Source organism: Sminthopsis crassicaudata, chromosome 3 (assembly GCF_048593235.1).
Source record: "Sminthopsis crassicaudata isolate SCR6 chromosome 3, ASM4859323v1, whole genome shotgun sequence".
Taxonomy (NCBI): domain Eukaryota; kingdom Metazoa; phylum Chordata; class Mammalia; order Dasyuromorphia; family Dasyuridae; genus Sminthopsis; species Sminthopsis crassicaudata.
Genome location: NC_133619.1, coordinates 623,114,915 through 623,132,358, shown reverse-complemented (window position 1 = coordinate 623,132,358; position 17,444 = coordinate 623,114,915). Strand labels below are relative to the sequence as shown.

The window sequence follows — 17,444 nt, the reverse complement described above, 5'->3', positions numbered from 1 at the left end:
TTAGTACCTGAACTCCAAACTTAGTATCAGTCCAGCACTCTATTCATACAAACTCTTTCTTGATCAATCATTAACCTCAGTATATTGGAACAAATGGTTTGGCAATTGTCAATGTTGTAAAATTACCCATGCATATATCTGGTAAATAAAAAGTATTTTTTAAAAATATGGGCAATAATTGTACAAGATAAGGAGGTATATGTGATTTCTTTCATGGAAAAGAGTACCATGCAAATGAGCTCAGAATAATCAATACTTTAAAAATAATAATAATGCTCCAAATCATAAAAAGAAAAATTAAATGATAGCTGGCTAAGACCTATAAATCAGAAATATCTTACATTGGTGGTGAAAAGGAGGGAGCACATGAGAACAGGGAGGAAGGAATCAACATAGTTTGTAATGATTTCATTTTTTTCACATAAGTAGAAATTTCAAGGAAAATCTCTCTGATAATTTCCTGCCATCATTTTGGATACATAATACAACTTTAATTCAACAATGCTATATTTCTTTAATTAGGATCATTCTATGAACAAAAATAGAATGTCACACTGAAGAAATGATGATAGCACATGTTCTATCATTTTCTCTATTGTCCTAATGTTTGAATGATCTTTAAAGCACCTACTTACTTATAATGTAACCATAAATACACATCAGTCAATCAACAAGCATGCTTTAATGTTGTACTGTTAAAAAAAAAATCCTTCCCTCAAGGAACTTACACTTACCCCAAGTCACTCAGACAACTAAACTGCTACATACTAGGCACTGGTAAATGCAGAGGATAAAAAATAATAATAATAAAAATTAAAAAAGCAAAAATAACAGTTCCAGCTCTCAAGGAGGTCACACCTCAGTGGAGAAGACAATATGAAAATAACTACATGCAAGCAACATAGCAAACTAAATAAACTGGAAATCATCTCAGAAGGAAGGTATAAAAATTAAGGAAGCTCCCTGAAGAAAGCAGGACTTTATCTAAAACCTGAAGGAAGCCAAGAAAGCCAGGAGGCAGAGATGAGGAGAGAGAACATTCCAAATGTGGGGGACAATAATGAAAATGACCAGAATGTAGTGTCAGAGGAACAGTAAGGAAAGCAATGTCATTGGAACATAGAGAATGTGAGGCAGGATAAGGAATAAGAATAGAATAGTAGGAAGGGACTAAATAATGAAGGGCTTCAAAAACCAAACAATATTTCTATATTTTATCTGGAAAACAGTAGGAAGCCACTGGTGTTCACTAAATGGGGGTAATATGGTCAATCTGTGATTTAGGAAAATTATTTGGACAATTAAACATATTGTGGATTTGAGCAAAGAGAAATTTGAGGCAGGAAGACCAACCAGTTGGATAGTGCAAGTGATGAGAGCCTGCACCATCAGAAGACAATATACACATACATAAATTAAACAAAATGCATGCTAAATAAATAAGAATAGCATTTATAAAGTGCATTTTATAAATGTTAACTCATTTGATCTAACAACTTTGTGAAGTATTATTATTATTCTTCACATTTATATATGAAGTAGAGCCAGACTAATTTGCTCACAGTCACATAGTTAAATGTCTGGAATAGGATCTGAATTCAGGTCTTTTGAGTATCCAACTCTTATCCACTACTTTACTTCCTAGGTGCCCAGATAATTAGGAGGTAACTGGGCAGAGCAGGCAGCAGAGCACACTGGAAGCTGGGAAACCAAGAAAGGTTTCACTGAGAAAGAAAAGGAAGGTAAAGAGTGTGCACTCTTTTACGCACCCAAATTTCTGAAGTAGAATGGTAAGACTTAAGAGATCATATAATTTAACACATGCATTTTTTCAATATGAGTAATATGAAGCCCCCCAAATAGCTAATGTGACTCACATCATAACTTAGAAGCACTAAGTGAATGATGGTACAATGAAAAGGACTTGGGATCAAAGGAAATCTGGGTTCAAATTACAAATACTAACTTATTACCCATGTTACAAAGGACAAGTCTCTAATTTGGATATGATGATCAAAATAGATTTCATTCTACCTAGTTATCTACTAGACATTAGGGTCTAGCCAGTTACATATTTTACCATTTGCCTTGCCTCTGTATACATATTACTATTATCTCCTCTTAGTTTTACCTTTTGTTCTGCAAATAATAATCAGATCAATATTATAACTGCTAAAAGTGCAGGATGCTGTGCTGTTCTATGGTTCTATTCACAATCCCTCTGAATACTTAAATCTCCCACCCTACTTTGTTCACCATTCCATGATATGTGCTGTATCTCTTGGAATACTGAAAGAGCAATGCAAATATTGGGAAGTAAAGAACAATCTGAAAGAAGAGAAGCAAAAAAGCAGTAACATTAAAAGGAGACTCTCCAAACAAGCAAAATATAATCATCTCAAAGACAGGATGTATAAGGACAATTTAAGGATTAGTGTTCTCCCAGAAGACATTACAAGTCAAAAAATATGAACACCATAATGCAAGAAATAAAACTGCCCAGAAGTTCTGAAAACAGAAAACAAAGTGGCAATCAAAAGAATTCACAGATCACCTCAAGAAAGGTGACACTGCAAACTCCGAGACATATAGTGATTAAATTTAACAATTCCATTGGTACAATAATTCCTGGGCAAGCCCTGAGGAGAAAGATCTTGAAATTTAAAGGAAAAGAAAACTTAAACAACATATGGCTCATCTGCACCCACCAGAAAATAAAAAGAAGGAATGGAATGTATTTTGAAGAGCAATAAGTTGGAAGATTCAGGCCAAGATAATCTAATCTACAAATCTGAGCTTAAATATAAATGGGAGGGAGGGAGGAGAAGGCACCTTCTCTTATAAAGAAATGTTTGAAATATTCATAGAAATAAAATCCAACCTTCCAAGATTATTTGCTCTTCAAATTCCTCAGACAACAGAAATACAAGAATAGCAAACAAGTACAGTAACTAAGGGCAATAAAAATACAGACAGATTAAACCAACAACATAGCATAAACATCAAATAAAAGATTTCTTTCCCTTACATGACAAAGTAGAAGTCAAACAAAAATGAAAAGAATGATCAAGAAACATGCCTGAAAGGTCATATACTAATCCTCATGACACCGTGTCAATAGGCAAATCAATACTTTTTGTTGAACTAAATTACAAAATGGGAGGGGAGGAAAAAGAGAGGAATATGTGATATGCCCTAATCAAGTACAAGGCTATAAATATGAAGGGGAAAATAACTCCTTTAGTCTCTCAGTAAAAGAAGCAAGGAGAAATGGGGCATGGGTTTAAAAAAAAAAAAAAAGTGAAAAAAGGGGAAAGGAGAGGACATACTACTGATAAATGTTCCTATAGATGAAGAGAGATATTCTCTATAAAGCTATGGTGAACTTAAAGGTATTATCTGCAGGAATTTGGTACTAAATACATTCACTATCTTGCCTGAAAAGGGGAATCAAAGTTCCTGGAGGCAACCCTACCAGAAAACCTTAAGCCACAAGAAGATTTTACTAAAGCATAAAGGAAGCTTAACTCTAGCACTTTACAAGAGAAGCTATTTAATCCAGGTGAATTTTAAATTGGCAGATGCTAGATGAAAGAAGCTGGCATCCTTTGGAAAAAGGGGAGTCCAATTCATATCCTCATTCCACATATGCACAATGTATACACAACCACTGTTTTGCCTAGATTTCCCATGATATAAACTGCAGTAAGTTTTACATTTGTCATGAAAACTTTAATTTGTACTAACACTTTTAATGTATTAGAGAACTATTTGACTTTAATACAAGTTTTGTGCTTACTTATACAGTATTTCTTCTGGGAGAAACATTAAGAAAATACAGAAAACTGCATCATTTCTCAGTAATTCAAAAGCTCTAAGCCTTTCAGTACTCACTTTGACGAGCAAATTTCAAGGGTTTTCAAGGTAATATACCACATTTATGATATTTCTTTGAATATAAGTAAAAGCTACAGATAGAGAAGAGCTATTATGTCCCTATCTGTTCCCTTTTCCCTAGTTGTAGTCCCAGGAGTAAGAAGGGAGAAACAAATGAAGCAGCAATCCAAAGCCCAAGTATCTATGTATTTCTTAAACATTAATGTACACTAAACTGCTATTTACATTAGGTTCAATTCATTTTCTTTAATGTGTCACCAAGTGTTTGAAAGCTATGTCTCAGCTTCATTTTTTCTTGTGATTATTATTAATTAGTTTCTTCAGTATTAATAAGTTTTATGTAGCAAAACTGTGTGCCAAATATTGTACAATATTATTTCATTTGATCATCACTATAATCCTGAGAGGTATTATTATCCCCATTTTACAGATAAGGAAACTGAAGGAAACAGAACTTAAGTGATTTGTCCAGATCATTATACACTCAGTAAGAATGTGAGGCCAAATCTGGACTTAAATCTTCCTGATTCAAAGCTCAGCATTTTGTGCAGAGTGCCATCTAGTTGCCTCTATTTATTACTCTATTTTCCACAATAGAAGGATTCTAAAGATGTGCATGTATCAAGTTACAGCACAACTGACTGTATATAGAAATCAATATTGTAGCTGACTACCATCCCCTTCCAAAAACATATACTACCTTAAGCTGGGAAAGCACCTAAACACCTAAAGGGGCAAAATAAAGCAGTTTTTAGGGAGGGAGATTAGGTTAGAAACAAACTGAAAATCAGAAGCCACGTCTACAATAAGATTTATTCATCCCTAAAATAACATTCAAATCCCACCTCAGACACTTAATACGTGAATTGTGACCCAAGTATTTGCCTCAATATCCTTAACAGTAAAATTGGAGTACTAAATAGCACCCATCTCTCACGACTGTTTTGAGGATCAAAGGAGATATATGTAAAAGCACTTAGCACAGTGTCTAGCACATGTTAGGCACTTAATATATATTCCCTTTCTTTCCCTTCCCCCTGACCCAGGCCTATATATAAGTTCGTACCCAATGATAACAAGGTAATTTTGGGCAACGTCCCAAATATGAATTCTGTTAACTAATCTGTTATTCCTTCTCCTTACATCTGCTAACTCATACAAAGACAGAGGGCACATTTCATCCTCATAAAAGCTGTACTAGTTTCTCTTAATCCTATTATAATCCCTCAAGTGTATTAATATCTTACCTTCAGTAATTCTCTATGAATCTTCTGGTAAAGCTATTATTAATCAGTATACTAATTTCTAAGATTACTTTTAAGAATAGGCAAAATGCTAGTCTTCTCAAGAATAACCACTATACTATAAATCACAAGCATTTTCATTCTCCTTGTTAAAAATGATCTTTTGTTCTTTTTTATACATTCATTAAATATGTCAAATTAAATGTCTCCCACCTTTCTTGCCTTTACACAGGCCCGTCTCCCATGTTTGCAATATTCTCCCTCCTGACTCTTAGAATCCTTACCTCCCCAAATTATAGTTTGACAAAATTTTTGTTCTCTAGTTTCTTCCAAGAATAAGATATTTTCTTGCCCAAAAGTCAAAACAAAAGAGAGAGGAAGAGGAAGGCTTCTAGTACTCATAACTAAAAGAAAAACTTAATGATAGTTAGGTTGCAAATAGGATATAAATTATGTCCTATTACTGTCACATTGATTCCAATTTACACTCCTCTCCGAAATCATTTTTTAATCAAAAAAAGTAACTTGTTAATTCCTGCAAACAAAAGCAATCCTGTTTGTGCCAAACTACTATAAATTAAAATAAGATTATTTCAAAAACATCAATAATGCTGATGAATAAGGGGGAAAAAGATATGGAATAAAAATGCCTTATACCAATTGCTAGTGTTTTTGTTTCAGATGCTTTAAGCTGCCTTAAACAAACACTGATGTTAACCATAGCATCTGAAGATAGTTTTTCATCTATTATTAGTTGATACCAAATATATACACAATAAACACAAAAAGTATTCTTTTTAATAAACTTTACCTCACACTTTACTTTGAACTAACCCAATTATGTGTACAAACACATCTAAATTACTACTACATGCAGAAAAATATGAAAGAAAACAACCAATTTTAAACTTTTTTGATTACCAATAAATTAAATATTTTATTTCAATTCTGATGAAAACAGGAATATTTCTATTTCTTACTAGTTAAAATAATAACTCAAATCTATAGAGTTCTTAAATATGCAAAGCACCTGATATAACTGCACATAATCTGTATAACACTGTGAAATGGATACCTTTGCTATAACCATTTTATAGATGGGCAAACTCAGTGAGGTTAAGTGATTCATTCAAGGTCATCCAGTTAATCAAATGTCTAAGGAAGATCTTCCTGACTTCAAGTCTACCATTTTAGCTATTTTGTACTTCTTGGATTAAAATAGGCAAATGACACTAGGGAAAATGGTGATTATTTTGAGGCTTATAGCCAAGACAACTTAAATTGTCATTTAAATGTTAAGTGGAAATGATACAGTATGATCCCAGAATTAAAGTCCTTTTCACATTCTGAACTAACCTAAAATCATTCACAAATACGTGTATGTGTTTTAAATTCAAGATCCATTTGTATTTTCCTGTTCACTATAAAATTAAACTATCCTCTTTATCATGCTTGAGAATGCTTCTGGGTTAATTCAATTTTTAAGTCCCATAGCTTCAGATTATTGCACTACATGAGCATTCACTTCAAAACCTGTCATCAAGTCTCAAAGTCAGCACTAAATGAAACTCCAAAATATACCCATAAGAAAAATGACAAATGTTGCAAGGGATGTGGAAAAATAGATAAATTAATGCACTATGACTGGTATAGTTATGAACTGGTCCAATCATTCTTGAGAACAATCTGGAACTAGGCCCTAGGGCATGCCCTTTGATCAGAATATTACTACTCAATCTATATCCCAAAGGGGTCAAAGAAAAAGGAAAGTGTTCTTAATGAATGGTTAGGCCACTTCACAGTGCCACAATTAGTGCACTAGTGTCCTTATTTTTCCACATTCTCTCCAACATGCCATTTTCCTTTCCTGTCATCTTCATTATTCTGATAGGTTTGATATATTATCTGTTTTAATTTGCATTTCTCTAATCAATATTGATTAAGAACATGTTTGTAATATGCCTATTGACAGTCTTGATTTTTTAATTCTAAAAACTTTTTGCTCATATCTTCTGACCATTTATCAACTTTTTTATAACTTTTTAAAAATTTTCATGTAATCAATATTATCCATTTTATTTTCCATGATGCTCTCTATCTCATTTTGTCAAAGCTCTTCCCTTATCCATATCTGACAGGTATTACTAAAAGAAGTATTACAACTAAGTTGACTGGTTATACTATTAAATACATGTTATCCACTCTTGACTGGGTCCTTATTAATGCATAATAGTTTTATTCTTCTCTAATCAGTTCTGATAACAATGTTAATAGCATGGTTTCAAATCTTCTCTTCTCAAGGTATTATCTCTTTCTCTTAATAGAAAACTTCACCCCACACTTTACTGAAAATTTTGAAGTCAAATGTCATGAGTTTTCCTCCTCTTCCCACATACTTCATATCATCCCAGCATTTTACCTTCCCTTGATATCAACATTACCAAGGAGAAAGCAGGTCCAGGGAAGCAAACAAGTTTTCAATGGGTTTTAAGGACCACACCTAAGGGCAAAACCCAGAAAGCCTGTAAAGGATTAAAGGGTACTGTACAATTAAAATCCAGTCTGTTCACTGAAAGCCCCCATAACTGTGAATCATAATACACTTGAAGGAATTTACCGATGCAGATGTTGCTAGGGAAGAGGGAAGAGGAGAGAGGTCAGAAAATGCAACTGCTTCTCAATCTCTTAGTATTGTATATGTTATCATCCTCTCACATGAAGGGACCTATTCTGCTGGTCAGAATTAGATCCCCAGCAGCTACTAGCAGGTGGCTCCCGTAACAAAGGGGGAAATTCCTAGGCTGGCATTGAGTACAATTTCATAGAGGAGTTTCCTATAGGGTTGTTATAACCCACTGAGGAGTTAGAGGATGTATAAAGACAACATCCTGCCTTCCCTCACTTTGACAAGTTGAACAAAATGGTTTACTTCACAAATAACTAAAGGCTGTTCACTAGTGACAAGGTATTAGTAAACCCCTCACTTCTATATATTAAACTGCCCCATTCTGGGGGTCTGGAATGTTCATAAATCTTACAGTTCTACCACACTATGCAAGTATCCTTTCTGTGAGAGAAACAATAAGAGGTCTTGGCACCCAATTGAAGCAAAAACAGAATTAGCAATATGTTTTATTGCTCTGTATTCAATATCTATATCCTTTTAAGCAAAGCTAATTGTTCTTTTACAATGTCCTTGCCTATGCTAGAACAATGATTTGTGCTATCTGTAGGCCTAGGCTAACAAGCTTTTCCTGGACTGCCAGTACACAAAGCCAATGGCCATCCCATACTATCTCCTCCAACAGTTTGCTCCTCTGATCACTCCTGCTCCCTAATTTTCAACTTCTTATCTCCTACTTTCTTCCTTCCTTGCTTTAAATATGTTTACATTGTCTTCATGCTTAGAGGGGGAAAAACAATCCCATCACTTGACTTTACTCTCTCCATTGAAACTATTGCCTTATATTTTATCTCCTTTTCATAGCCAAATTTCTAGGAAGGCTATGTATACTCATTGTTTCCACTTTCTCATCTCCTACTCATTTTTCAACATGTCACAAACTGAGATTCCATTCCTACTTGATGTAAAACTGCTCTGTCCAACATCACCTATGTCATCTTTACTACTAAAAATCAAAAGTCTATCAGTGCTCTCCTTCTTGACCTATCTATAGCTAACCCTGTTCAACCTCCTCTTCTTGCTTCCTTTCTAAATACCCTCCCTCCCTGGATTTTAGTGACAATGCTATTGGTTCCTTCGTGCTTACTGAACCAGTCTCCTTTTCAGGATCATTCATGTCCCACCCCATGTTATACCAGGACGTTATACCAGTAAATAGGAAGTGAAGATTTGTCCGAGAATTTATCCAAGAATTTATCACTGCACTCAGATATTTGAAGGGCAGCAACATTAGATTTGGTTCTCTTGGATTGAGAAGACAGAAATAGGAATAATGGGTGGAAAGAGAAAGGATACAATGAAAAATTTCCTACCTAGAAGTTTCTTAAGAGCAAAATGGATTGCCTCATGAGGATATGGGCTCTCCTTCATTTATGTTGTAGAGGGGATTCCTGCTCAAAAAACAAATTGTGCTTACTATGCTCTGAAATCCCTTCTGATTTTGAAATTCCATATTGCTACAATCATGTGGATTAAAATGGAAATTTGTTTCTTGCTCTCCTCTACCATCCTCTAACAAATTCTGCTGCAGCTACCATGAAGAAGTAGGAAAATAAGAACAAATGGAACTACAAATACTTCATAAGCCAAGGCATCTGCTGAAATCACATTGCCTTGTTTTATCAAAGCAGCAGGGAACTTTTCACTGTGCAAGCGTGCCCTCCTGAGGAGATGCCATCTCAGTCATAGAAAATTAATAACCTAGCATTTCAAGAATAATCACGAAAATTTAGCCTGACTACATTTAATTTAATAAATTAAGAAATGAAAAAAAAAAGAATGTTCTTTTTTTTCCCCTCCAGATGAAACATCTACACACAGGTATGGAGAGAAAGAAACCATATAAAAGGCTTTTGTGAAAGACATTTTCATAGATATATACCTCTTGCTTCTAAGACTAATGAAAAGAGCACACAAATAAAACTGATGCTACACAGGTTACTTTTACTCCATGGAATTAGAAAACAATTATATAGAGAATTTATAAGCTTCATTCTTCAGAGAAACCCAAAGTATTCGTTTTTATCTCTGTAGCAGTTTTGTTGAGCTACATTAGCTTAGACTATAATCCATTTAAAAGCTACCCAAAAAAGGTTACATAAATGGTAAGATTAGGAAGAAAGTCTGCTCTTGAAAGTCACCCAATCAGATAGTAAGAATATTATCCCCTATTTAAATACCAGTGATTAGGGGCACCTACGTGGTGCAGTGGATAGAGCACCAGCCTTGAATTCAGGAGGACCCAAGTTCAAATATGGTCTCAGATACTTAACACTTCCTAGCTGTGTGACCCTGGGCAAGTCACTTAACCCCAGCCTAAGGGGGGGGGGGGGGAATGCCAGTGTATTAATTTCCAGTGATCAATACCTAAATCACAAAATCCTAAAATGATTTCTCAGTGATAGTAGCTAAAATATTTATAAAATCTCAAAATTTCATAGTTGCACAAAAGCCACAGTCCAATCTATATTTGAAAACAAATTCTTTCTCGAACACATGTCTGATAAGATAGCCCTTTTAAAGAAATGAAATTCTAAATTTGACATCAAATAAAATCAGCATTTCTACATACAAAGCAGAACAGAAAACGAGGATTGATTGTACATAACATTGAAAACCTCTATTCTCATCAGCTTTCTTTTCCATTTAAGTATTTAATAAATTTAATGTGAAACGCCCCCATTTTCTACTTGTCCCCATTTCCTTCTGGCCTTCCTTCTGTTCATTTAAAAAATGTTTTAATGGCTCTTCCCCCCCCTCTTTTCTTTCTTTTTTCTTTCTGGCAATCTTATTTCTAGCTTCACTCATTTCCCACCCACATGCCATAGAAAAAAACAATAACTCTCATAACAAACACATATAATTAAGCAAAACACATTCTCATATTAGCCTTGTCCTAAAATGCAGGTTTCAGTCTGATTATTTCGTCCCTCCTCTCTGTCAAGAGGTAAAATCTTTCATCATCAGTTCTACAGAATTATAACTGATTAATCAGTTACAAATATATTAAGACTGTTTTTCCTTACAATGTTATTGTGTAAATTCTTCTGGTTCTCAATTTACTCTACATCAATTCATAAAAGTTTTTCCAGTTTTTATGAAATCATCTCTTTCATTATTTTTATGGCACAATATTCTATTACATTCAGATATTATAAGTTGTTATAAATTTCCCATGAAGGATATAACCCCTTAATTTCCAGTTAAGAGAGACATAGAAGCAGAGAAAACTATTACAAATACCTTTACAGAGCTAAATTCTTCCTTAAAAAAATAAAAACCTCGGGTATAAGTCAAGGAATTTGTGAGAGAAACTCCACAACTCTCCTGAAACAGTCCATACCATATTTGCATAGCTCTGTACGATAAGGGGTTCCTCTTCTTCATAACTTTCTTCCTCCAATTCTGACCTCTGAGACCAAGCAAAATGTCGCTTTCAAATGGCAGCATTCAAATACTTTTACAGATATTGTTTCCCTTAACTCTTCTCTTTTATTTGCTTGCCCATTAAATATTCACAACTTATTCTGATAGTCTTATGTTTGGATTTTTATGAAAGACTGAAAAATCTCATTCTTGTTTTTAAAAAAGGCAGAAAGCAAACTTCAATTCAACAAATACTGATTAAGCAACTCACCAGGTGCTCTCTATGAACAATGAAATCTTAAGTTCCAGTCACTCTCTCTATATATTCAGCAAAGCGCTGTGCTAGGCTTTGAGGATAAAAAGCTAACATGAAAAGACATTTATCATTAAGAAATTTCAATCCTATATGAAATTAACAAAGCTTTCCACTTTTGACTCAAGGCATGATATAAGTATTTGAAGCAGGTAGTGAGGGGAAAAAAGCGGATTTGGCACTTTCCTGGGGTTCACAAGTTGTCCTTATTCTGTTATTTCCTAGCTCTGTGGCATTGATATAAGTATTTGAAGCAGGTAGTAAGGGAAAAAAGCAGATTTGGACTTGACTGGGGTCCACAAGTTGTACTTATTCTATCCTGGCTTTGTGGTTATTTTAATATTTCTGATAGTTTCTTCTTTAAAATGGTAATTCTATTTTCTATCTTAAAATTGTCTGACAAAAGCATTTTCTAAATTTTCAAACTCTACATAAATAATTATCACTAACATTTTGGATTTGCAAAGGAATTACTTCTTCTTTGGGGTTGGAACATCTGAACTATAAAACAATACTAACACTTTGTGATTCTTTTTCATTTATAAAAATATTACACTTGCTGATCCATTAATATTGTCATCTAACATACAACCATGCAAGGAATATATCATAACTTGACAAATTCAGTTTCTATATAAATGTATCATATATGCCTTTTCAGAAAAAAATAAAACTTATCAGACATTTTGTGGTAAAAATAGGAAATAAGCTTAGGTATTAAAAGCTAGCCATTAAAAATACTGAATCAAAAAATATTAGTTTTGAAAAGTATTTCTTCAAAGATGCCAAGATCCTCTATTTCAAACAGCTTTTGCTATCAAGGTATTGAAACACATATGTATCCTTTCCAAAAAGAATTTACTTTCAGAATCTCTCTCTTGTCACTATTTGAAAGAGACATAGAACATAGTTTAATAATGCTAAATGAAAAAGGATCAATATTGTTTTAATTTTTAAAGGTCTGTTTATGAAATATAATCACCCTTCATTAAAAATGCAAGCTGTACTTCTTCAGCAAGAGGTTAGTGTAAATGATTCATAGTATGATATCTCTCCAGTATAATCTCTCTCTCCTGGGAGCTTCCATCAGATGCTTCATCACACTATTCAAGCTATTATTAAAAATGTTTCCCATGATAAAAAAGAATCTTAACCCAGAGATTCACCCACTTATTTACCAACATCTCTCCCCATATCTGACTGAATTATACCTTCTGCAGCTGGAATGATTCTCCAGCTTTTTAAAATCAATTTTCTCTTTGACTAGTATTTTCAAGACATTTCATGATCAATTCAGAATGTTTTAAAAAGCTTTGACCTATGTGTGATGTTTTGGCATGGATGCTGCTACTTCTCACACTGAAATTAAATACAATCTAGCAATTCTTAAGTAGATTAGAAAAAAATTTCAAATATCCAGGTCTTCAAAGCCATGACTACTCGATTTAAAACTCAATTCTAGTCTACTTTAAAATGCTAATGAAAGTGGCTGCTTCAATATAGCAGCATCTGGCTCATTATAAGATTCAGTTTTAAATAATAAATCCTTAATTATTAACTCTAGTGTTCAATTTCTTTCAGACAGATAAAATAGGTTCATATTACTACAATTATAAATACCTTGAATAACTAACTTCTACATTGGAAACCACTCTCCGCTTTTTTCCCAGTGACAATATATCAACTGTTACAATAGGAATTCAAGTACATAATGAGCATATATTTAAAACACCAAATAGTAGGTTTCTATAATATCTTGTATAGAGAAGCTGAATTTGCTGGATAACAAATATTTTACTCTGCTGGGTACTCAAGAATAATGCACAGAATAATTGGGCTGTTATCTTTACTTGTCACTTTTTTTCCTCTAGTGTCTAAAGTGCTATATAAATGCTAGCTATTATTATTATTCAATGTAATCATACAATTTAACATAATTCTGGGTTTACTGAATAGATTCAATCCCAATCCAACTTGGCATATTTAAAAAAGTGATATTGAACAAAGTTATTATACATCACAGTGTCCACTATAGGCAGATCTTCCTAAGAGTGTACTTGGCTTTAGACTTTAATATATATCAGGGATTTTTTTCCTACTTCTGTCCCCAATGCCCCAATCTTTCCCCACCACTTTTTAATCAGCAACATCGACAGTACTGACTGAATATTTTACAATGGAGTTGCAGAGTATGTGTGTTCAATCGTTTGGTTTCCCAGAAGATTCATTACAGTTACATTAGAAAGTCAAATCAGGCAATTCTGCAGTCTGCTGAAAGCTAGCATATGAAAGAAGGTTAATACAAAAGAATTTCATTTTAAATAGAGGACATTTAGGACTTTTAAAAGCAACATTATGATAAAAATTTCAGGCTGTTTGTTCTGGTTTTAGCACATGCTTTTCAAGTCTAATTTCAAAGATGTCTAGGTGATTTTCTAGGAAAAAAAAAAAGAAAGTGTGTATATAAGGATGGGAAAATTGTTTGATGTGCAAGGTTTGCCATCTTAATTATACTTGTGCTTCCCCATGGCTCAAAGACTCACACTGCAGATAGATTGTTTACACTCACTCATGGGTACAGCTTCCATATTAGCCAATTACTCTGATACAACAAGAGTCCAGAAAAAAAAAATCAAGGTGCATTCACTTAATCCATTTCAAAGGCTTGGGGTGCTTTCAACAAATGTTTTAAGTGTAAGAAAACTAAATTCTTTCCCAGCTGCCAGGCAGTAATACATGCACATGCATTAATGACAAAAATCAGTAAGCAAATTATAATTTTCAGGGTTAGTAGCTGGTTTGGCAAAACTTCAGCTATTAAACAAATACATGTAAATGACTAGTTTTTGTGTACACGCTGCTGCCTTTTACTAGAGTTTCCCTTTAATCTAAATAATCTCATTTATTTCATTTGTCTCCACTGGTTTCAAGTTAATCAAGAATAAAAGCCAGCTTTTTCCTGGAACGATTGGAAAAATGTCAGCCTCTTCACAAGTACAAGCTGTGATCCAAAGGCCCATTTCACTGCACTGATATAGGTTCTCCTTGAAATTGCTCTGCCCAAGTATCAGGGTCATGGAATGAAAGCAGTTAACAAATATGGAAGGGACACCACAAAAAGAAGCTGCTTTGGGTGCCAGCTCTAACAACCATACAGATGGACTCTTGGCCTCTGGCTCTGCTTAATTTAATATAAAGCTAAAAGCAATCAAAACATCTGGCATATCGCTGATTGTTATCACAATAAATTACAATCAACATCATAAGGAGCTTATTAAGTATTCAATGTATAGAGGTTGTCCTAAAAGTCTCAGTGCACTTTCAAACCTAAAGTCTTTAAGCTCTAATGATTTAAAGCTGCATTGAGACTTTTGAGATTACCCTTTACTTTCCATTTTATCTAACATATAAAGCCAAAAGCTATACATTTCCTTGTTTTGTATGATATCTGAAAAAAAAAAATGTTCATTACAGATTATTAAGGTTATTATACCTGGAAGGGGAAAAAAAGTAGTTATGTACAACAGAAACAAAGCTAATCAGTACCAGGAATATACCAATATACCAATTTTTAAAAAATCAAGCACCTTGTTATTGAGCAAAAAAGAAATAACTAAACAGATTCTTATTACACATTTATTTTTCTTATTACACAGTTACTTTGTAACTGTATAAAACTTAAGTAAATTTTGGACAACTCTATCTCAAAAATGATGATAATGCATTAAATTTTCTTTTCTAAACCCAAACCCAAACATGATCCTCAAAGAATATTCTCGACCACCCTCTTTTTTGAATCATATCTGAGCAACCCACTTCAAAATAATATCACCAATAACACCTTCAATCAACCGTTACTGACAGAGTATTTCTCAGATTCCTAAATCCAATTCTAGATCATCCAATATTTGTGGACAGAGGAGGAAAAGGAACAAGTATAGCAAGAGTACAGATGTTTCATGTTATCATTAATATGGCAAAGCATAAGAACAAAAATAACTAATATAGATAATAAATATAACCAAAAAATGGAATACTAGAAATAGAATGGAATGCAAAAAAGAAATGCAATATTTTATTGAACACTCAAAAATGTCTTCAAAACCAAAGTGTTCTTTAACAAATTGATGTATAAAATACAGAGATGATGTACAAAGTTCAAACGGAATTGGATATTTGTTAATATGCAACATTGAAATTATTGGCTTTTATTAAATTATTCTGACTGACAATGAATAAGCAAAGTTTTAAATTTACCTTTCATGCAAGTGTTATGTAAAATTAACTTCACTCACAATCTTTTAAACAGCAAAGTCCTACCAGCCCTATTCCGATATCTGTAGGGAAGATGGTGCTCCATATCAAAGACATAATAAATTCAGCACAATCAAAATGAGAACCATATTTCTGTTTAACTTTTCACATCTTGGCTCAAGAGCTGTAAAAAAAAAAAGTTATTAAAATTAATGCATCAAACGACCATAATTCTGTCCTTTTTATTACTGGTAATATTCTTTCTAAAATATTAGTAAGTCTTGCTATACCAGTATATCTTTATGAAAGTTTCTGCTGAAGAATAAGATCATTTTAAAGAAAAAAGAAACTGCAATTATAATAATTTGAAGCAGATAAGAAATTCACTTTCATATTAGAAGATGTGAAACTTTACAAATTACTTCCTCATTTAAAAAGCCATCTTTTCCCTCACTGCATCCAATACTACTTATTAATGCAAACAAGGAAGCTATTTGAATTTCAAAAAAGCTATATTTTTTTAAAGTATCAAATGACAAAGTAAGAAAACTTTTTCATATTCCCTGAAAACAAAAACTACTCATTAGTTTCCCCATTCTCCAGACTGTTTCATTTCCTTTTCCTAAGTAAATATTTAAATGCAAGGCAGTGAGAGTTTCCTGATGAAATCACAGGTCCAGGTCCTATCTCTTCCTCCCAATAACCAAGAAATCCAGTACTAATAAATCTCACAATGCCCACAATTAAGTGAATGAACTTTTGAGTCTTTACAAAAACAAATCTCTCTGATGCAAACTCACTTACCAAAAAAAAAGCTCCTAATTTTCTCAAAGACAACTTAATCCAAGAAAATGGGAATAAAAAGGAAAAACCAAATATTTCTTAATAGGGAACATTCATATTTGCAACTCTATAGAGTTTACCAAAATATTTAAAGTGAAAGTGACTTTAAAATGGGGATTATTCTTAATATCAAGCATTTAACAATGTGTAAATCATTAAAATGGACTTCAGCTGATCTTCCCACACATACACATATGAATGCCACATATGAAGAGCAAATCTGTTAATCAAAGACCTAGGTTTTCTCTTAAAATAGTTTCATGAAGTGCATTTAATTGAGATCGAGTAACAAGGATGCTGCTCAACCTGATATTCTAACTACTTTATAATAAAAAGGAGTCAATCAAGATTTCTCATAAAGGAAAAGAAATATATTTTCAATTAATTTGACAAAGAAAGTGCAATTGTTTTATTCAACAAAATTAAGAAATTTATTCTTTTACTGTCACTTGTTATTTCTTTCCCGCCACTTAAATTTAGAAACCAGATAAGTAGAAAGAGAAAAACCAGTTTTTTACTAAATCAGACTGTCCACTTAGGAAAATCACTTACTGTGTAAGGTGGAAAAGGGCAGCCTCCTTTGAACAGGAAAAGCTGAAGAACAGATTCAACTATGAGAATGAAAAAGATCAAAAGGACACAAATGAAACAAGCCAGGGCTCCTCAGACCTTTGTTTGCAATGGCTTTAACTGCAGGAATAAATTTCAAAGTGGAAAAGAAAGATTTTGCAGTTATCAGGCCAGGCAGTTAACAGAGAATTTCAAAGGAGTCTCTTGCCAAGGTAAAAAATGCAACAATAAAAAATAGGACAGGGACACTATTGTCCTTTCCTCTCCCATACTG

At 33.3% G+C, this 17,444-nt stretch overlaps 1 protein-coding gene across 4 annotated transcripts in view; it reads right to left on the bottom strand.

Moving 5' to 3' along the window:
* The window catches only part of RERE (arginine-glutamic acid dipeptide repeats), a 528,280-nt gene that overhangs the window by 449,004 nt on the left and 61,832 nt on the right, over positions 1–17,444 (bottom strand). Inside the window, exon 3 of one of the 4 annotated variants that reach the window (XM_074307768.1) lies at positions 15,761–15,941. The exons of the other annotated variants lie outside the window; for them this stretch is intronic. The gene's annotated coding sequence lies outside the window, so the exon portion shown is untranslated. The remainder of the gene's footprint in view (positions 1–15,760; positions 15,942–17,444) is intronic. 4 annotated transcript variants of the gene reach the window in all.